A 22,459-nucleotide genomic window follows, 5' to 3' on the forward strand; every position below is an offset into this window, starting at 1 on the left:
AATTTAAATGTCATGCAAGATGATGCAGTTTTTTACACAACTCAGTATTAATGACGTCATATCTCCTGAAATATGGCAGGTAGGTGGATCTTACCTTCACAAAGTTTGTTGTCCGACAGTAAGGGATTTACGTATCAAGTATGGTTGAAATTGGTGATGTGGTTTAGGAAGCGAGGTGAAAAACAGGCACGCAAATACATACCTCCATTTTTATAATATGTACGGATTATTTGGTTGTCTGTACCGAAAATATTTTGTTAGTTTCCTGACGCGTTTTGGCCAGTGGTCATCTTCAAAAGTACCGTACAAAGAAGAAAAAGCGTCAGAAAAACAATATTTAGTTTGAAAATTGCATGGTCAAAAAATGCAATATATGTAGTCACATTTGCTAATAAAACGTAAATGTAAACTGAAAGATGTAAGGAATGCGACCACTGTCCGTTTTCACGGTACGGTGTCAACACGAGTAGAGCATCAGGAAAATAATTATGCAGATAGCAATTACAGGTCCACACATTCCGAACCATCAAACAGCTTGATACAAAGATTTGTGTCAATGTTTTCGATACAAAGCGTAAGTGCAAAGTCATAGTTATTTTCTTATGGGACAGTGTTTGCCCAGTGCCTATTCAAATCACATTTCATTTCGTAGCAATATTTGAAATGTACAAAATTTGTAATTACACAACCACTTCTCCGATCATGTTGAATATTGTTCTCTAGATTAACGAGTACTAAGACTGACGTAGCCTTGAGAAAAATATGAAGGATATTACTTCACATAACGGCACTCTTTCATCACATCACATAACTTTTGTTGCCATTACTTAATAGTGTGCGTGAAGATATGACACAGTCGGTTTTACGAAAGTATATATTTAGTTGTTACGTTAACAACTGCAGCAATTGACGTTCTTCTGGGCCAATGAAGAATTCATAATTGATCTTCTACACAACAGGCAACAGAAAGAAGAAGAAAATCGTAGTAAAAACGTTTAGATACTGTAGCATCTATTTTTATTTGATGAAGAAAATATTTACAAACAGAGAAAAGAACATTTAAATGGTAGATCATATAACCCATTTCCACAGCGTCTTGTTTCCTTTGTAATAACGAAGAAACGTCACGAAATTGTATTTCCCTTTGGCGGTGAAAATATCGACAGGATTTTTATGAAAAATCGTAAGGACGTCTGTTTTATTGTTAGCGCACAGTGTAACGTTTTCGGTTGTCAACATACTTTTTGTAACTTCGTATTGATCAACTTGGATCAAGTAACAGCTTCGTTTCCCCTTCTTCCTTTCTTTCCTAATTTCCCTACTCTGAGTTCTCCTCTCTCTGTCTGTTTCTTTCTTCGGTCTATGTTGTTCCCTATTGCTGATTTATTCTTCCTTGAAAGCCTTCTTACTTTAGAATTATCCTTAAAAAGGTTTCTTTCTGTTATTTCCCATTATTTGATGTTGTTTCTTTGTAATTCGTATCTTATTTCTGTGATCAACGCTATTGTCGATTTCTTTTTCTAGAAATAACAGAATGTTTGTTTTGTCAGCCTTTTCTTTCGTTCGGTAGGTGTGTGAAGAGGATATTGCTGTTAATTCCATATTTTCTGTATATTTTCGTAGGTCTCCTCGTTACTTCTCATTTTCCAGTCGTCTGTAATTTGTATTCCACCCACTATTTTTCTAATAACACCACTTCCAAGTATTTCCATTCCTTCCATCTTATAATTTATCTCTAAGTATTCACACGTATGAGGACATTCCGGTCCTACCACTGTAGTGCAGTATTTTAGTGTAGTTTTTCTGGATGTGCTTTTGTTGTTGTAGATAGTTTTGGTCAAACCAAATGTCCTGTCCATTTTATTAACTCTTGCATTTACAGCAAATTTTTGTAGTCCATTCTGCTGTAAGATTTCTCCACAATATTTAAATTTACTAATGTGTAAATTACGTGGTCTAGGGGTAGCGTCTTTGATTAGTAATTAAAACTTCCTCGGTCCCAGGTTCGAAACCACCATTGCTTAAATTGTGATTAATAATCAGCATTGGCGGCCGAAGGCTTCCGGCATAAGAAGTCATCCTCATTCTGCCAACGGATTTGTGAAAGAGGGCGGACAGAGGTGTGGGAAACTGCCCCCAAAGGTGGAAGAATCACCAATGATCAACGCATGAGGATGCAGAATGCCATTGGAAACTACTGTATTAAAGACACGTAACGTGTATTACCGGGATATGTGGCCTGTAACCGGAGAGATGTTTTGATAATCTCTCCATTGGCAAAAGATTCCGGAATAGTCGCCTATTCAGAACTCCGGGAGGGGACTGTCAAGGGGGAGGTGATCATGAGAAAGAGATTCAATAATCAACGATAGGATAACATTCTAAGAGTCGGGGCATGGAATGTCAGAAACTTGAACGTGGTAGGGAAACTAGAAAATCTGAAAAGGAAAATGCAAAGGCACAATCTAGATATAATAGGAGTCAGTGAAATGAAATAGAAAGAAGACAAGGATTTCTGGTCAGATGAGTATAGAGTAATATCAACAGCAGGAGAAAATGGTATAACGGGAGTAGGTTTCGTTGTGAATAGGAAGGTAGGGCAAAGAGTGTGTTTTTGTGAACAGTTCAGTGACAGGGTTGTTCTTATCAGAATCGATAGCAAACCAATACCGACAAACGATAGTTCAGGTACACATGCCGATGTCGAAAGCTGAAGATGAAGAGATAGAGAAGGTATATGAGGATATTGAAAGGGTAATACAGTATATACAAGAAGATGAAATAGTCATTGGGGACTGGAATGCAGTTTTAGGGGAAAACATTAGAAGAAAAGGTTACAGGAGAATATGGGCTTTGGACAAGGAATGAGAGAGGAGAAAGTCTAACTGAGTTCTGTAATAAATTTCAGTCAGTACTCTGTAAACAATCACAAGAGGAGGAGGTATACTTGGAAAAGTCTGGGTGATACAGGAAGATTTCAGTTAGATTACATCATGTTCAGAGAGAGATTGTGAAATCAGATACTGGATTGTAAAGCGTACCCTGGAGCAGATATAGACTCAGATCACAATGTAGTAGTGATGAAGAGTAGGCTGAAGTTAAAGACATTAGTCAGGAAGAATGGATACGCAAAGAAGTGGGATACGGAAGTACTAAGGAATGACGAGACACGTTTGATGTTCTCTAAGGCTGTGGATACACCAATAATGAATAGCTCGCAGGCAGTACAGTTGAAGAGGAATGGACATCTCTAAAAAGTATGATCTCAGAAGTCGTAAAGAAAAGGCGTAAGTACAAAGGAGGTAACTGCGAAGAAACCATGGGTAACAGAAGAAATACTTCTGTAGATTAATGAAAGGAGGAAGCACAAAAACTGGAAACTCAGGATTGCAGAAATACAAGAGGCTGAGGAATGAAACAAATAGGGTGTGTAAGGAAGCTAAGACAAATTGGCTGCATCAAAAATGTGAAGAAGTCGAAAAAGAAATGATTGTCGGAAGTACAGACTCACCATACAGAAATGTCAAAACAGCCTTCGGTGACATTAAAAGCAAGGGTGGTAACATAAAGAGTACAACGGGAATTCCACTGTTAAATGCAGAGCGGATAGGTGGAAAGAATACATTGAAAGCCTCTATGAGGGGAAAGATTTGTCTGGTGTGATAGAAGAAGAAACAAGAGCAAATTTAGAAGAGGTAGGGAATCCCGTATTAGAATCAGAATTTAAAAGAGGTTTGGAGGACTTAAGATCAAATAAGGCAGAAGGGATAGATAACATTCCATCAGAATTTCGAAAATCATTGGGACAGGTGACAACAAAACGACTATTCGCGTTGGTGTGTAGAATGTATGAGACTAGCCACGTACCATCTGACTTTCGGAATAATATCATTCACGCAATTCCGAAGATTGCAAGAGCTGACAAGTGCGAGAATTATCGCACAATCAGCTTAACAGCTTAGTCATCCAAGATGCTGACAATAATAATAATGTAATAATATGCAATAATAATATATAATAATATACAAGAACAGAAAAGAAAATTGAGGATATGTTAGATGACGATCGGTTTGCCTTTAGAAAAGCGAAAGACAACAGAGGGGCAATTCTGAAGGTGCGGTTGATAATGGAAGCAAGACTAAGGAAAAATAAAGACACTTTCATAGGCTTTGACGACCTGGAAGAAGCATTCGACAATGTAAAATGGCGAAAAACGTTCGAAATTCTGAGAAAAATATGGGTAAGATATAAGCAGAGACGGGTAATATACGATATGCACAAGAGCCAAGAGGAAATAATAAGAGTGGACGACCAAGAACGAAGTGCTCGGATTAAAAAGGTTGTAAGAAAGGGATGTAGTCTTTCGTCTCTCCTGTTCAATCCGTACATCGAAGAAGCAATGATGGAAATAAGAGAAAGGTTCAGGAGTGGAATTAAAATTCATGTTGAAAGGATATCAATGACACGATTCTTTCATGACATTGCTATCCTGAGTGAAAGAGAAGAAGAATTACATAATCTGCTGAATGGAATGAACAATATTAGTACAATGAATGCAGAATATGGACTGAGATTATATGGAAGGAAGACGAAAGTCATGAGAAGGAGGAGGAATGAAACACCGAGAAACCTAAAATCAGGATTGATAGTCTTGAAACAGATGAAGTTAAGGAATTCTGCTACCTAGGCAGCAAAATAACCAATGACGGCCGTAGCAAGGAGGACATCAAAAGCAGACTAGCACTGCAAGAATGGCATTCCTGGCAGAGAGAAATTTACTAGTATCAAACATAGGCCTTAATTTGAGGAAGAAATTTCTGAGAATGTACGTTTGGAACACAGAATTTTATGGTAGTGAAACATGGACTGTGGGAAAGAGAATTGAAACCTTTGAGATGTTGAAAATTAGATGGACTGATTAAGTATGGAATGATCAGGCGCTGTGCAGAATCGGAGATGATAGGAATATATGGAAAACACTGAAACGAGTAGGGACAGAGTCTCAGGACATCTGTTAAGACATCAGGGAATAAGTTCTATGGTACTAAAGGTAGCTGTAGAGGGTAAAAACTGTAGAGGAAGGCAGAATTAGGAATACATCCAGCAAGTAATTGAGGATGTAGGTTGCATGTGGTACTCGGGGATTGAAAGGTTAGGACAGGAGAGGAATTCGTGGCAGGCCGCTTCAAACCAGTCAGAAGAGAGACGACACCCCTGTCCCCACCCCCTCACCCCCCTCAAAAAAAAAAAAAAAAAGGCGGGGAGTGGAAGAAAGGAAAGAGAGGAGATCACTGCTGTCAGGTGCTGTGGGACATTATGCGGAATCAGCGGGGACGAATGAAAATGTATACCAGATGGGGATTTGAACCCAAGATCTCCTGCATGCTAGACAGGTGCAGTAACTGCTGTGTCGTCCGGGACACAGCGTTAACGTAACTGCACGGACTATCTCAGCACGTCTCACACTCCCATCGAGCGCTACCTATGCGCAGTCCCTGTCAATTTCCTCCATGTTCTCTCTCTGAGATTCCCACAGGTGATCGGACATATTTGCGGACCCGCACTGACCATGGTGGATCCATTGCCCAGCTAGGCATATCAGACTGCATGACTGCGTGGTGTTTGTTCTTTCGGACATGTGGTGAGTACGTGACTCGGAGCGGCGTGTTAGCAAAACAGGGGCGCACAGCAGAGTATAAATAGGTGATGTTTTCTAACGAGAGTCATTCAAGTGTGGCAGCTCTTCTGGATGGCAGGGTGTGTCACACCACCAGCTACATGCAGCAGCAGATGGGGCGCCAGTGTTCCAGTCCATGGCGGGTTGTTGGTTTGACCCTCTGAGGCTGACGCAGAATCTGTAGCCAGCCAGTGGCTGGCCACTCCATGGCTCACTACCGTGGGGAGGTGTCCTGGCTTCCAACACATGCCGGAGGCATCCCGAGGCGAGGGCCGCAGATCCAGACACTGGATTGTGGGCACTCGTTGTCGCCACCATCTCAGCCATGCTGGCGAGAAAGTCACATCTGGCTACCTGCAGCTCAAACCGAGCGGTGCTCAGTCAGCAGGGACACAAACTGCCGAGCCAACCGCCAGCATCCTGACGATGCCGCAACTCCGCTGGTGTACAAGGCTCGACCAGCATGGCATTGCACGGGCTGCTGGAGTGCTTCCTCAGCATTGCGGGGCCCTGTGACTCAGACTGAGGTGTACAAGGGCACTGTGGTTGGAAACAATAAATCATTTGGAGTCTTCTTCTACCTCCTCCCACTACATTTGGTCATCCTGATACATTCAGTGACAGAAGTTCCCACTACAGCAAGGTAGTTGGAAAGACTGCACCTAGCACAGACGTGACATCGATATAAATGAAATAGCTTTTTAGTTCTGTTAATACAACTTGCTCCATTAAATAAGTCATATGCCAGCATGACTTATACTATGTTTCAATCAAATGGATAAAATGAAATATCGTACCATCACAAATTCTTTGTTTTCGATGGCTTATCGCAATGATAATACACACGTAGGTGATGGTTCAAGTTCACGTCCGGGTATCTGCAGTTACGTTTTCATGGCTTTCCTAAATCAGTTAAGGCAACTGTCACTATGATTCGTTTGAAAAGATGCGGGCAATTTCCTTCCGCATTTTTCCACAGCATGAGGTTGTAACTCGTCTCTGATGACTTCATGTGGCAGGACATTAGCCCTTAACTGAGGAGGTGATTTCTTGTAATAATCACTACGAGTGGCATCTCCAACACCCATATTTTTAAACTGACATTTAAGGCACAGATCATCTGAAATTTTTAATTTTAGTCATAAAACATTTACTTTTACAACAATTTAAGTGTTGCGTAAATACTCCTTGTTGATTTTATTACACTGAATAAAGGTTGCAGTATTTTACTTATTATGACCAAAAAATCACGTAATTTTTTGCATTTTTTAATAATAGTAAACCTAAACGAACTGTTCGACAAATGAATTTTACATTCTGAAAAATTATAGTACTTTTAGCAAGCAAATTTTCACATAAAACTAAATTGCAGGGTTTCAACTTGTATATAGAAATTGCCCTCTATCGGTACAGAAAGGTCTGCAGAATTGAAATTCAGTGCTGGAATCCACACTTTTCTTTATCACCACTCTGAACACACTTGATCTGTAACTAATACTTTAAGCATTTTATCGAAAAAATGCAGAAACAGACAAAGGAGAAACATCACAATGGTTCTGACATGGCAACAAACAAAGAAGGTGATAATCTAACCGACAGCAAAATGTTGTAGGGTTGGCGATTTAAGGAGCGTAGGAGGGATATAGCAACTATTCCGCGAGAGCTGACCTTGGTGAACGAGTTCGAATATTTCGCGCGGTCTGAGAGACTACATCTCGTGAGTTAACTAATCTAATGTTTCTTTTTTGTCAAACCGATAGAAATTTGGTGAAGGCTTATAAACAGTCTGCTCCTTTATTATCAGCACTTCATAATAAGCTGACTGAGTGAAAATAAGACCATACTTCGAGACAATCCATGTACAGGAAGTCACGAAACTGCTACCAGTGTAGAAACAGATGCAAAAATGTGCGATTTAATATCTGTCGATCCACAATTAAAAATGCAGGTAATAGCTGACGCCATAGGTATTTCAAGAGAATGGATGCTCTACATTCTGTACTCAGAAGTAACTCTGAGAAAACTTAATTTAAGATTAGTGTGGCGTTTGTTGGAAGTTGACCAAAAACAAATGCGAATTTTTCAGTAACTATTGGATCAGCTTAAAAAGTATCCAAACAAAGGATACTGCGCGTTGATTTGTCACTGTCGATAAAATGATTATTGACAAGTTTATCACAGAAATACCACAGTTACGGAAGTAGTGGGTAAAGCTGGTGGCCACATGGCAAAATGGTGAAGTCTACGTTGAACATTTAATAGCCAGTAGGTTCTTGAATGCAAGATTCATTCATCTTTTTGTTTTACTATCCTGTGCCAAACAGGGTCAGTCGTTTACGAAACACGATGTTTCGACAATGTATCTCGTCATCTTTCGTTGATACATGTAGTTCAAGCGCCTTAGCTGAAGCGCGATGTAGCGGAGATTCTCATACTAACTACAGCTACCATTCGGAGGAATCACGTGAAATTACACTGTCAAAATATCGAGTTTCGTAATCGACTGCATCCGGCCGGACACCCGAAAGCAGTACGAATACCTAATTCGGGGAGAAAGTTGAAGATCACACATTATGTTCGCCTCATTGAATATCTTGCTTATGCAAAAAGACGGGCGTACTTTGTGCAGCTTCTTTTGATTAAATGGACAAAAAATATGTGTGATTAGGCATTTTTTTTTGAAAAAAAGAGAAGGTTTTGCGTCACGACAATGCACATGGCCGTTACGATGACTGAGCGTTGAGAACACTTAAATTTGTGCTCAGAAAATATTTCTATACCAATAAAGAGACTACGACAGCTTAGAGAATTAGATGCAGACCAGAAAAGCAGGTCGGGGCTTTGGACGTACTGAATTTATCTAAGAATAATTACTTATATTTTAACTTACAAAATACAGTCTTTCAATGTATGACGGAGAATTTTTCACGTTGCTTCCGTGCACGTGTCGAATCCGAACAGCCTTTTAATTTAAAATATAGTGTCAAATAAAAATTGAAATGAAAAGTGAATGAAAATAGAAGAAAAAGGAAACCAAACAGGAAATTGGCGTCCGCTAGCAACCGCTGTAGACTGCTGCGCAGGACTGTATTCGAGTATTGCACTCTACTTACAAGCCGCCTGCGACCTAATGTGGTAAGTAGTCCAACAGGTATATCCTAGAATCTCTGACACTAGGTCCCTCATTGCTCTTAGTGCAATTAGTGCTTGGTATTTTGACAGCGTTGTAATCCACCCATGGCAGAGTTACCCAGCAAAATTGTCATTCGACCTTTGCTCGTGGATTGATTCGTAGACTGACGGGTTTCGTGGCGGGTTCGTTTAGCAAGTGCCTAAGTATGTTGGAAATACTTCTACAACTCCAGTGACGTAATGAAATTTTCACTGTGCAGGGGGGATGTGCGCTGATATAAAACTTCCTGGCAGATGAAAACTGCAGTTCTGCAAGGTCTGCAGGAGAGCCTCTGTGAAGTTTGGAAGGTAGGAAACGAGGTACTAGCAGAATTAAAGGTGTGAGAATAGATCGTGAGTAGTGCTTGGTTAGCTCAGATGGTAGAGTAATTGCCCGCGAAAGGCGAAGATACCGAGTTCGAGTCTCGGTGCGGCACACAGTTTTAATCGCTCACGAAGTTCCAGTGACTTATGCTAAAATGGAAGTCTCCTAAGTTACATGACGATACGGTTCACTGTTAAAATTCTGAGAGCTTACGTTCCGAAATGAGCCAGGTAACATACTACCTGTACTTTCCGCTGCATGTGTCTCGGGGAAAGATCGTAAAGTTGCGTTTGACAGATCCGGTCTCATACGGAGCCTTAACCACTACCACTCTGCTTGCGCACTATTCACAACCGAAATAGGAAAGGAGAGGAAGAAATACCGGCACAACAAGTACCCTCCACTACACACCGTATTGTGACTTGAAGAGCATAAATGCGGTTGTCGATAGTGATAAAAAAAAACCGGGCTAACTTGTATCAGGCAGATTTGTGGCGTCACTGTCTCCGCGATGCAACGTCCAAACTTGTGGAGAAACCTTTTCATGGCGTGCTGTTGACATTCCGTGTTGCGCTGCTCCGTAGGTGGTTATCACTAATGCCGCCATTTAAATTACAGGGGAGAATATTTGGCGCGACATGACTTGACGTGACACGTCCTTTATGCTATCCACTAGGGGAAAGTGGCCTGTAATGACGTAGGCAGGCAAAACTCATTTGGACTGTTTTTCAAATGTGTCGGATGGCAGGATGGTAATCTTTGGTTTAGTTGAATGCTTGTAATGGCTACACTTCACCTGCCAACTATTTAACTTTTTTTTCTTCTACTTGGAGTGATAAAGGCCAAAGCTTTTTCGAAGACAACATAACCAATATTCCTGTTCAGAAACCTTACAAGCCGTGCAGTGTTAATCAGTAAAATTTAGTATTTAGTGGATGTCTTACAAATGGAAGTAACAATATTTTCGTTGTGGGTATATTGGCTTTCGATATTATGAGCCAAAATTAAGTCAGTTTTTCAGAAGATAAAGAGACACAGGGCTATGTAGCTTTTTCATATTCCATTACACTCTATACAGATGCTCAACATGCTTACGAATAAAGATTTACAAACTAAAAACTTAGCTAGCACCTACATACACTGCTGTTAAGTATTTCTGATATATTTTTGGAACCAATAATGAATAACTACATATGTACTTCAAACAGATTTCCGCAGAATCAAGGTAACATGAAATCTACCATTAGTACCGTTAAAAAAGTTAAAATGTGGCGACTTACAGTCTCTTTGGCATATACAGAGGATAGGCAAAATAATGTGAACACCTGTACTTACTTGGGACTAGTTTATTAATAGGGGGCTGGACCCAGTTTGCTCGTAATACACTGCGATTCTTCTTGGAATACTGGCATATAATAGTTGTATAGTCTCCAGTGGAATGTTATCCCACTCTTGGATCAGAACCTCATCTAACGCCTGTAGTTGCGAGGGAGTGGAAATCTGCTCCGGAGTCAGCGCTCCAATGGGGTTCGGTAATATTCAAGTACGGGGACTGGGATAGCCGGGGAAGACACCGCAGTTCAGTTGCATGCTCCTCGTATCACGCTTGTACTTTCCTGGCTGTGTGAATGGGTGCATTATCGTCCTGAAATATGGCATCGTTGTTGGGGAACAACATTTGAACCATGGGGGGCACCTGGTCCCCTAAAATGTTCACATAACCGTTGGCTGTAACACGACCTTCGAGGGAAATTGCGGGACTGATATGGCTGGCCTCACCATCACACTTCCACCTTCATGCTTAACCGTCGGAATCGAGTAATTAGCATTGTAGGCTTCTTTTGGCCTTCTCCAGTCGTAAACCGAGCCCGATGTTGCAAATGACGAAAACGCTGGCTCGTCGGACCATATGGCGTGTTTCCACTGATCAACAGCCCAGGATTTATGCTCCTGACAACATATTTTACACTTCCTTGCGTTAGTTATCGTCACTAATGGTCTCAGTATAGCAGGTCGTCCATGAATATTCGCTTTATGGTGTCCTCGGCAGACAGCATTGACAGATACGGGGTCTTCAGTCACTTGAAACAATTCGTGTTATCGTACGACGATCTCTGTCATTTAGTTTCGATTTGCGCCCACTATTACGTTTACACGATGATGTCTTTTCATGTTTTGTGTAGTTTGTCACGACTGTCATGACAGGTTTTGAAACATTCAGTAAATTGACTGTCTTGGTTACTGATGCTCAAGCTTTTGGGGCCCCCACAATCTGCCCTCTTTGGAACTCTGTTAAGTCGTTAACTGCAAGTCGACCTCGGCCTCTGAATGCAGATACGAAGTGTACACTACTGGTAAACGACCTGCACTGATGCCTAGTTCATAATGGACACGCATAGTCCAGCGCGAAACGTGCCTTACCTGCGTTGTTGACCGTCAAACATAACCGTCCCCTTACTACCATTGTCCATATTATTTGTCCTATCGACTGTAAAGTGCTTCAGTTGACACTTGTATGCATTTTTATGTGCGAAGCAGAGCAACATGTCAGACTCATCCCATAGCAGGCCAACATACCGTCCGCAGCTCGTGGTCGTGCGGTAGCGGTCTCGCTTCCCACGCCCGGGTTCCCGGTTTCGATTCCCGGCGGGATCAGGGATTTTCTCTGCCTCGTGATGGCTGGGTGTTGTGTGCTGTCCTTAGGTTAGTTAGGTTTAAGTAGTTCTAAGTTCTAGGGGACTGATGACCATAGATGTTAAGTCCCATAGTGCTCAGAGCCAGCCAGCCAGCCAGCCAACATACCTCCCCGAAAATTCGAAATATGTGGAACTCATGTGCACAACATCTCACTCACGGAGTGTGTAGACGGTCGAAGCTCTAGAAATCCGTCTTGTTCTTAAACATCAAAGTGACGCAAAAATTACAAGATAGAAAGGAGTTTATTTTAACTCCAAATCTGCAAGTGCTGAGACAAAAAGAGCTTAGGAAAAGGGATAACGAAATGAGGAAATCTAATCCATCACCTGGAAACGACATCTGGGCATGGTTTCACCACAGGCTGCACAAGAAGGAGAATATATATGAATACCTGTACTGATGATGAACAGCATGTACTTTGCTTCTACTGTTGTGATTTATTCGGTCGATTAAATGGAAGGGAAGTGCAGCTGAAATTCATGAGTTTTTCGAAACTCAAGCAGTTTATGGCGGAGGTTTTAAGCAGACAAAAAAAAACTGAGTTACGTCGGTTAGATAATGATTGTTTCATTATCCAGAACGTGAACACCCATGAAATTTTAGATGTGAGGTTTCTGTTTTCAGGTTCCTGTAGATAGTGTAATATTTTAATTTTTGACAATGAGCATTATTAAATTTTTGGGCCAAAGATCTATCATTTGATTGAGATATTATTTGTTACAAGTTTGTGCTAATGATTTAACAGTAATAAGGAATATTTATGTCATGTTGGCCCACCACGTAGCTCAAAATTACAGACTGAACACTTATTCGAGATTGTGAGTTCACTAATTACTTTAATTAATTTTTATATGCGTATTGGTATCTACCTATTCTCCATTGTTTTGTTTATAAAGGGAGGGACACCCTCAGCAGATTCTCAGGCCCACGTCTGAACTTGTGGCCGTTGGTTGGAGATTTTCTTAGATCTATAATTAACAAACAAAAATGTTGCATAATGTTTATTTATTATCATACAGCAGAAAATAAAACAAACGTTTTGCCCCACTGGACACGTACCAGAGGTGTCCACAACCACTCACATTCAGCTGAACCTTGAAAGGAGTCTTCCGGGCACATTTGTATGTGGCACCCGAATATGATTTTATAAACGATGTACGTCTTTGATAGGCTTCATATCGCTAACTGTGTAAGACCGCAGACCCAGATATACCGCTTATGGTCTGAGATTATACTGTTAGAGTAAGAGAGCACTGGGCGCTCAGTTGTAGCTAACCGTCGGTGAGCGAAAGACGATGGAGTAGGCAGTTTTGTGGTGTGGTTTGTGAATCCACCAATTGTTAGATTAAGGTAGGAATTACGAGAACATGTAAGCAGAAGTCTTCATGAAAGCAAGGTAAAGATGATAAATAACTATGATTTTGGTTTTTGCCAGCACGTTAGTATAGATGAGTTGGCTGGTAATTTGTAATTGTTGAGCAATCCCAGAATGCACGTAAACTGTTTTGATAAAAAGGCTAGTTAGATATTTCACTTTTTTAGTGATTCTAACATTTGTTAACTGAGCTATATCTAATTTGATGATTTGCATTTATGTTGGATTAGGGAAGTTAGATAATACTTGCCGTTTAAATGGCACTGTTTGTGAATCAGTTGTGAGTAACCTAACTTCAGTTGTCACATGTTTTTGAAAAGCCAATCTTAACTTTCTATATAATTTTGCAAAAAATCTTGAAACATCCCCTCAGAAAAATTAATGAATTACTGTGCTAATAAACCTCTTACGTTATTTGATTTTCAAACAGCTGAGCAGAACTGAACGTACTCAGACATTACTCTCTTTACTTATTCTGATCAACACTAAACTGACACACAATATTTTTAGCGCAACGCAACCTGACTTTCAATAATCCCTACAAAAGAAAGGCCCTGACTAACAATAACCTATACCTTTAATGAATCACTTACCTGACAAAAATCTTCGTTACTCGAACTACTGCAATACAGTGAGTGGCAATACTGCCAGCTAAATAAAAGATTCTAACTACTGAAGGCACTAACTACTGATAGGCATAGTTAGCAAATGAAAGATTTTGATAGAGAACAAACAATGTATTTACCTTAATAATATTCAAAAGTCATCATATATATATCACTTCATGATATACAGTATTACAAATTTACTCTTTCTGATGGACACACGTCCAGATCGTCCGCTCTCAAAATTCTGCCATCTCTCTCCCCACATCCACCACTGCTGGCGGCTCACCTCCAACTGCGCAACGCTACGCGCTGTTCACATCCAACTGCCCAACACTACAATAGCAAATATTCCCACAATGCAAACCAGCCACAGACTGCACACAGAACAGTAAGTGATTTTCATACAGAGCGCTACGTGGCGTTACCAACATAAAAACCTAAACAGCCTGCTTACAAACTCAGTGTTAGTAATTCACTGTAATCAGTACCGCCTCCCAGACCAGGTCATATGTTTTTTCAAAGAAGTTGGATTTTGTTAAACGTTCTCGTTAATCAGATAAAAGAATTTCATGCGCATTTCAAAGTATTATGGCCAGCATTGTACCCTGCTGAGCCTGTAGCTAGCATTTGTATCTTTTTATGAGAGACCAGAATATATCGCTTCCACAGTTGCTGCTTTAGAGGTAAGACAATTCAGTTTATTTGTCATGTGCACGGGGACCAAAGTTATCAGTTTTGAACAGGGCCAGAGGATTCAGTGCTTAAGTGGCTGAATGCATTATGCAGTGACTGTATTTCTTTATTGGTATTGGGAGTTGCATTGCCCAGTCAATTCTTGTAAAGTTTTGCTAACAATGGGAGTAAGCGCACCACTTGCACTTACAGCACGTTACACGATAATTCGAGTTCAGTATCCACTCCACGGTTCATACATTCATTTAATGTAATCGTACAGTTTTCTCGTTATTTTTTAAAAGAACGTTACAGGCTATATCTCTGTGTGGTGGCTTGTGTCGCCACTCTTTTGTAGTCAAACAAGTTGCACCTCACAATTACAAAGTCTTTTATCAGTCAAACATTTTTTGCAATTTCCACCATGATTCAGTGGATCCAAGTTGGATTCAGGAACCGTTACAGAGAGACGGTTAAAAATATCAAAATTAAACCGAATGTGGTTATATACACAAGCTGTCCCAAATAAAATCAGCGACAACGCTTAGTACGTTGTGATTGGTTTTCAACAAGGAACCTATATGCGGAACAGCACGACTTGCGCGCTGGAAAGCCCTGAAGTCTGAGGGTGAACGGTTGAGATGTTTTATTCCAACTCGCTTTCGTGTCTTAAAAAGGAAGGTATGCAACCCTTTCGACATCTGTGTACTGAGCCTAATAAAATTCCTGCGAATGGCCACATTCCGTCCACACAGTCCTTGTGCGCATCCTACTGGGGATCCTGTGTGATCTGCCAGGGCAGTAAGACGGTCGACAGCATTGCGACATGTGCCAATAACCGACGTGGTCGTGGTTTGCGTGCGGCAAAGCGGATTGTAATGGCAGAGCTGCTGCAAGATTGTATACGGAACGTTTTCAAAACAGACGAACCTCACTTCATTCCACATTCGCGGCCATCGAGAGACGCCTCAGAGAAGCTGGGAAGTTACACGTAGGTATTGTCTGCTTGAGATGCGTCCGTTGTACAGTAAAGTAGTAGCACTTTGTGCTTGGTACTTGCGAATACTATCCCCACTCTATTGTTTGTCCTCTCGTAGGTGCCGAAATACGATGGGGGTCGTCCACGCTCGGCTCGAACACTGTTGGAGGAGGACGTGCTGTCAGTGTTCGAAGGGGATCCAGCCACCAGCACTAGGCAGGTGGCTCAGGCCCTGCACGCGGGTAAAAGTGCCGTGTGCGTGCTGCCCATGAACACTGGCTCCACCATTACCATCTTTAGACAGTCCAAGCATTGTGGCAGGAGAACTACCCACGACGGGTACAGTCTGCGCGGTGGTATTTACAGCAATGCATACCCTTGCCACAATTCCCGAATTTGATACTATTCACGGATGAACGCACGTTTACTAATAACGGTATATTAAACTTGCACGTCTTGCATGTTTGAGCGAACGAAAATCCGCGTGCGCAGGTGATTCAAAATGACCCCACACAAGGTCGTTATTAACGTGTAGGCCGGGATAATTGATAATCGTATCACTGGGCCATATCGACTGTCAGACTAATAGGACGGATCTACCTCACATTTATTAGAGATATTTTGCATCTAATGATACTAAATGTTCGGCCGGACATGTGACTGCAACACGACGGACCTTCAGCTCACATTGATTTCGATGTGCGGAAACACCTCATCGTCGCATATGCCAATCGATGGATTGGTAGTGGCGGGTCAGTCCCATGGCCAGTCCCATGGCCACATCTCGCCTATTTTCTGTGGGTAGTATGAAGAGTAGGGCGTATGGCACACCTGTAACGGCAGCGGAGAAACTTATTGCTCGAGTCCACGGAGCAATTGAAATACTACAAAAACAACAGCACGTTTGGCTCAAGTACGTGAGGCCCAGCACCGCGGCTGTAGGCTCTGCACTGAGGTAGGAGCTACAAAGTTCTAAGCTGTAATGTAAACAGCGCGATGTGCCGGTCATGTTGGGTTTATTGACGTAATGCACATCCGTCTAAGACTTAGACACTCTTCAGCGTTTTCGGATATGGGTTCCTACTTGACAACCGATCAGAGTGGCTTCCTGCACAACGTTCTAAGCGTTGTCGCTGTTTTTTTTGGGACACCCTCTATATATTACAAATCTGGACTTAAATTTTTCCAGGCAAAGTGTCTTACGAGTTACCGACGCACTTGGATTGATGTTTTAATCAATTAATATTAGTTATCGTCAGTTTTTCTGTTTTCCGTCTTTCCTTAGTTGTTTTAAGTTTCGTGGAATTATGTTCCGTCTATGCAACTAATTGAAGGCAGTTTATTTATTGCCGTACGCGTTCGCTTCTCTTAGTTGTGAAGCATCTTCAGTGCTTGTAATACATGTTTCTTTTCATACAGATAATAAATACATCTCCAGGACCACCCGCATGAGCTAACAGCGCTGGGAATCGTAAGTAACACCGAACGATAATTTTTCATCACGAAATTTTTGCTACAAAAGTTGATTCAAATCTACAATACAAGAGAAAAACACGACAAAAGTAACATAGCAACATATTGTAACAATCACATAATACGTTTATTGTAAGAATAAAAAGAAACATGTATTACAGGCCACCGAAGATGCTCCACAAATGAAAGAAGTGAAACGCGTATGGCAGTGAGCGAACTTCCTTCAGTTAATTGCATAGACGGAACATATCTCCACGTAATATTAGTTAGAACACTGTTTTTGAATAAAAACAGATCATCTGTATCGAGTTATTTCGACCTTATACATCGACTGTAATACTTCAATTTCTTCGGTATGCTTTGCAAAGAAAGCGTTGAAAAGTAGGTCTGTCAGCGCTCTCACATCAGGCTGTACAAGATTGGTTCACGGAAGCCGTCCCTCCCAAGACCTATTATGTCACTGCGAGTAACAGGTAGTACGGACAGCCAATTATTAATGCAGTGGATAATTGAAAGAGGAGAAAATAAATTTAAGAAAACTCGAATCACACGAAAAAGTGGCTAAAATAAATAGAAGTAAAGAGACTGATATGGAAAGAAAAAGATAATTTCAAGCAGTTTTGTGTAGTAGTTAAAAGTGTCTATTACGTTGCATCATTATCAACTTTACTTACGCGAAATTTACGTTTGGTAAACAAAGGGCTTATCTTGTGAAACACCAATTAGGGATAAATCGAATGCTCCGAAACGTTCTTTGATTTACCAAAACGTCGCAGAATTCAATACAATTATATTTCAATATGTCACTATATAAGCAATGGTGTAGTGTAAAGTTGCACTTATTCAGTTGTAGGTAGATTAAGTCACCTGTGAAATACAAATGAAATTTTGGTGTGTCGATTTGAACCACTACCAAATCCAAGTAAAACAGAGGTACAGCCGTTCCATCACCACAATAAAGTGACAGGTGTTATTGAACAGGGTGAATGTTTCCTGTACCTGTGTCACAAAAATCTAGGTGTGAAGCAGCACTGCGTGAACCAATTAAAGAAGATTGGCTCCGGGGTAAATGTACACCATCAAACGGCAGGAAACAGCTGGGAAGCTATGCAGTGACACGGTTTCACTTGTGTACTCGGCTGCTGAATATTAAAGTCCCTGCAGCGCACGTACAAGTGAGACAAGGTGTAAGTCTCAATGACACCACGAGTGCTATTATTGGTACTCAGATCTACTCCCATTCAGTGGTTTCCTCATCCAGTATCGCCCCTCCGCACCTCAGAAGAAACGCAGGATACGAGTGAATTCTTATGAAGACAGAGTCGCATAAAAAGTGATTTCTAAGTAGCACTTTCCAGATTCCACCAGCTGTTCGCCGGAAGTCATGTTATAGCCCTTGGTTCGATCTTCGGGTGACAGACGGTTCTAGTATCACCGAGAAGTGGAAAGATCGATGGAGTCAACATCCACCCCAGAAAACCCACTTGATTCGAAACCCAACGACCAAGGTTAAAGGGTTACATCTTCCACGGAGCAAATGGTTGGGACTCAGCCACATCATAACGGACTAGAGAATATTTTTCCACAGAAGTGACTTATCATTTCGCCACCACCTCCCCATCGGTCCGCTCCTGTTGTTCTTACACTTTTGCTCATATCAGTTTTCGGAACTGAACAGAGTGTATACAAATCTTGCACTGGGGGCGCCCCTGGCAGTGGCTTGTGTCGCTTGGGCCTTAAACCGTCCCTGTCCGAGCGGGACAAGGAAGATGCGGCCACATCTTGAAGAAATGGATGAATTGTGAAAGTGCAGCGTGTGATTGTGGTGCAGAGGAACAGACAATAGGACTTGGTTTCAGGAACTGCCCCTTTTACGCTAAATTGTTTGGTAGTCTTTAATGAAACCCCAGAGAAAGAAATGTAGTGGCGCCAAGTCGGGTGAATGAAATGGCCATGGGACTGGCCCATCAAGGCCAATCCATCGACATTGGAAGCGATTATGAAGGAAACCTCTGTCTTCCGTGAGGAAATGAGGCAGTGGGAAACCATCGCATTGCGGTCATCTTCATCGATCTGTGGAATTAGAAAGTTTCATCAAACCAAAACACAAAGCGAGCACGCTCCTCACGAGTGAAAGTAGCCATTTTAACTTTGCTCTATGCTGACGCTCTTGGTGACGGAATCGGGTACTGACACATTACAAGAACCAAACTTGAGGTTGCTTCCTACAAAATGACGCACCTGCCGATTCTGTCATTTCTGTGTCATTCCAAAGTCGTAAAGTCTTTGTCGTCTCACCCTATAAGACACTGCAGGTTGCATATAACGATATTGGTAGGGGCAGCTGAATCACTGTGCACGTCATCAGGCGCATGGTTCATTTAAATCCCGAAGCGTGTAGTCACAGTTACTCTCCAACATCGCCAGTCCGCCCCGAGACCGACGGGGTACCACGGTGGCGTGTGTGTGTGTGTCTGGGGAGGCTGTAGTTTTTTCGCCGTGCTGCCTGGATGGTCGCCGGCGCCTCGCCGCCTCTGGGCCGCCGCTGATGGCCTTCCGGTCGGCTGGTCGCCACGCCCGCCGGCCGCCGACTTTTATGAGTGCGCGCCGCTACCCGCTCCGCTCCGCCCCTGAACGCCGCGGCTAATTTGACGTGAAAACGCCAGCCCGACCACCCCGCCAAGGCCACAGGGGTGAAGCGTCTACTGCCGCCGTCGTTCATCCTCGCCCCCCTTCCGCCTTCTTGCTCTGCTCCGACACACGGAATTAATGAATATAAATTGAATTTTTTTCCCATCTAAAACTGTATTTTGCTTTTTATGTGAGGCGAGTAACTTTTTTCGTATACGCCAATTTCGTGACAACATCTACTTTTCTCATCGAATTTCTGACTTTGGCCATTCTTATTTGGGATAATACATCCAGCAGCTTCTGGAAACTAAAGCTGCAGCTACTATTAGCTAACAGACGATTTTGGTGGGCGATCGGCTCCAAATGAGGTATCTAAAAGTATATTTAACATTGTTATCTGATCACCTACTTAGGGCCCATATGAGACGTTTCGACTGTTATCTATGCGCTGTCACTGTGCCGTGCACGCCACAAAGCGCTGGATATTTTATACATTTTAATCATTTTATTGCAAGTTGTTGTATATTAAGTTTAGACGTGGATTACGATGTCCATGTAGTGTGGGATGCGAACAGAGGTGCACTTAAAACACAACAAGTGGCTGGTTCCACAGGTAATAATGCACAGGCCCCAACCGTGGCGTTACGTTTATCTAACTATGTTAACTGCAGCTTGGCTGTGTTTTGCAAGCACCATGAAACAATCGTCTCTGTCCGTCACACAAGCTCACTAAATTAATCATCTATACTCCGTCTGCTTCTATCTAAGCTCGCGTCTCAGCTTTAGGAAGCAGCCAGTATACCTTCTCCCCTCTTCCTCAGCCACCCACCCAACCTTTATCTTTCAACAATTGAACTCTCATGTACAAAACGCCATCTCTCTCGAACTATGTGTAGTAAAATGCTATAATTTCGGTCAAATGGCTCTGAGCACTACGGGACTTAACTTCTGAGGTCATCAGTCCCCTGGAACTTAGAACTACTTAAACCTAACTAACCTAAGGACATGACACACATCGATGCCCGAGGCAGGATTCGAACCTGCGACCGTAGTGTCACGCGGTTCCAGACTGTAGCGCTTAGAACCGCTCGGCCACCCCGGCCGGCGCTATAATTTTGCAGTTACATTGAGGGGTGTATTTGGACACTGTCTGCAAAATGTGTTGCGAATAGAGTTCGTTAATAGTGAAGAAGGAATAAATTAAAATGTCATGCCTGATATTGCAGTTTTTTACTTGCTGATCATCGAAATGTAATGAGCAATAAACTTTTTTCCTTTCATTATTTTGTGTGGAATATCGGCGAGAAAAAGTTTCGTAAGGCTTTTAAATCATGTGAGAAGTTCGTTGGAAGTCGGTAAGTGCTCTCATTCTCCAGTACTCGATGAATATACTTTGGGCCGTTGTTCAACACGAGAGACAATAGCTGTTAAGAAAAATAGGAGAGTTGACGACAGTGATTAATTTCTTTCACAACTGCAATTACCTCAAATATCTGTCTAAAATCCACAACAACAGTTAAATCCGTCCCTGACATGCAAAAGTATGATTGCACTGTTCACCAAAATTAGTCTTCGATTTCTGTTGAAGAACTCAGTCGAGAAAGACCAAAAAATTACGTTTAGGAGAAAAAATTCGTATAGCCGCAAATTTTTGTTCAGTGGTAAGGGGCAGTGTCAAGAACAACGTACTAAAAATCATGATCGGTGGGGTGCGAGCGTGGGGCTGGGATCCGTGCTTGTAAAGGTCATGTTTTTAGATTTAACCTGAATCGATTTATCCTGAATATCTTGAAAACTACGGCTCTAGAGAATATGTTTCCACATACAAAACTAAACTACATTAAATTTCCTACAAGCGAGGCCCAATTCAGTTTTTCTCTAGGGCTAATGGTTTTCACGTTGCAGAGGTTGGAAATATCGCAGATTATTAAAAAATTTGCTTTAGTGGTATGAAATTGTAGCTTACTGTTAAATGAAATGGGTTAAGAACAAACATTATGTGCGTGTGCCCCATCTGCGTGCAATAGAACCGTATCAAGGGAAGAACTGTGCTCTGGGGTTGTAACAAGGGGGGGGGGGGGGGGGCAGGGGAAGAGGGTGGGAGCGCAGGATTGTGATTATGCTCTTCCGTCGATCACAGGTCTACAAAATGATTGGAGATCAGGCGATTGTCCATTATCTTTACAAACTGATTCACAGAAAGCAACTTCTGTGTACTTCACAAAGCTCTACCGACCCTTCTGCAGCTCACTTTATGAATCACTGACAACAGGAGTGCGCAGACGCTAACAGGAGGGGGGTGGGGGAGACGTCTTTTTTCCCAAACTATGTCAACACTACATTGTTACTTATACAAACGCAATAAAAGCGTGTGGACGGGTTGTGCATAAATCACTGCACACTGTTCTGGACTGTTAGAGAGAAAATTGATTCTTAGTTATTCAGTACGGCAGTTGTCGCTTTCTTCTGGGATAGTCGACTTCCTCCACCATGAGTGCAGCTCTGTTTTCAGTTTATAGACAGATTGCGTATCCTTTGCATTTTCTGACCAGTTCTCGTATGTAAGTAGACGAAATACTTTCACTGAGCTTGTGTTTTGTATGGTGGAGTTATTTTCATTGTATTAAGTTGTTTGGTGAGCTTTTATGTAAAATACGTTGCTATAAACAATGACATACTGGAAATATTTTTACATTTCCAGAAGACTTTTGATGCCGTTCGTCACAAGCGACTTCTAATCGAATTGCATACCTGTAGAGCGTCGTCTCAATTATGCGACTAGTTTCGTGATTTCCTGTCAGAAAGGTCGCAGTTTATAGTAACTGACGGAATGTCTTCGAGTAAAAAGAAG

This window comes from Schistocerca americana, chromosome 3 (genome assembly GCF_021461395.2).
Source record: "Schistocerca americana isolate TAMUIC-IGC-003095 chromosome 3, iqSchAmer2.1, whole genome shotgun sequence".
In the NCBI taxonomy this organism is placed as follows: domain Eukaryota; kingdom Metazoa; phylum Arthropoda; class Insecta; order Orthoptera; family Acrididae; genus Schistocerca; species Schistocerca americana.